Genomic DNA, 1,410 nt, shown 5'->3' with positions numbered 1-1,410 from the left:
AAACATAAAATTTACAACTTCATCATTTAAAATTTCATTATTTGGGTGTCATGTTAGTAAATTATTGAAAATAATTAGAAATAAAAATTAAGTGATGGTTGGTAATACCAAATTTTTATTACGGAAACATTTATTAGAATTAAAGATTAAGAATAGACATTTTGAATTGTTGAAACATAAGACAGAGTGAGCCCTACAAGATTGTCCCTTAAACAAGTTATTTGAGACATTCCTCAATTGAAGTTCCAACTGAAACAATCATAGAAAATGACGCATGTGCATGGTACATGACTTTTTTTAGCAGAATTCTTGAAGGAGTTAGCATTAGTAGACATATTTCAAATTATGAAAGATCGAGATGACAAGTTGTAAGAACTTTCGAGCTCGATCATTAGCATTTGGAATGCTATGTGATATAAATAGGTAAACCCATGATATATTAACAGGAACGATGATGTTTGGCTGAAGTTAGAAGTACGTAACCAATCATTAATTTAAAGGGTTAACTATTGATTTGCCCCCTAAACTTGTACATAACTTTCGATTTACCCTCTATCCTTTTTTTGAGAAAATTAAGGATACGAACTCTTTTTTTCGTCAATTTCCCCCCTCCCGTCTAATCCTCAACATTTCATCTAATTTTCTGTTAAATAATTAAAAATATGTTTTTTTGGAATAGAAAAAACAAAACCAAGAAAAAAACCTTACCCCACCCACAGACCTAGCGCCCCCTCTCCCTCCCCTCTAGTTTTTTTTCTCCTTCTCTTCCTCTCGACTCTTCTCCCAGGCTAACCAGCCCCATCCCCATGACTCAACTCAGCCCCTCCAACCCCTCTCTCTCTCAACCCAAATGTATTTTCACTAAATATTGTCGCCTCCTCATCCTCCTCCTCCAAAGGATGCAACTATTTCCTCTCCCACTCATACCCACCTCCCCATCCCCCAGCTTAACCACTCCAACCCCCTCTCTCTTTCTCTTTCTCTAAATGGTCAATGGGAGTAATGGAAAGCTCATATAGAAACCATAAACATGATCAGAATGTTTTCTTTGTCTCTTAGCCTATCAATGGCCAAGTCAAATGGGTATTTAAAATAACAAATGTGTATTTGATGCAGCGGAACAAGAACAAAATATACAATTTTAACTCCGTTGATTCTAAGAATGCCCGGAACTAAACTCTAATCTGTTAATTCTGAGAATACCCAGGAAAAGAGTAAAGAGATGAGAGAAAAATATCAATCTTCATTCAATAACAAACATCAATCCCTTTCTTACAATTTCATGCATTATTTATAGATGTCTCTCAATCAAGATGAGATAACTCCTCATAACTCACAAAGATGAAAAGACTCTTCATAACTTTATTCATGAACCTACATAACTCCCACATACGAAGAGACACTTATTTG

Source organism: Prunus mume, linkage group LG4, assembly GCF_029339155.1.
Source record: "Prunus mume cultivar Tortuosa linkage group LG4, ASM2933915v1, whole genome shotgun sequence".
Lineage (NCBI taxonomy): Eukaryota > Viridiplantae > Streptophyta > Magnoliopsida > Rosales > Rosaceae > Prunus > Prunus mume.
This window is presented reverse-complemented; position numbering follows the sequence as displayed.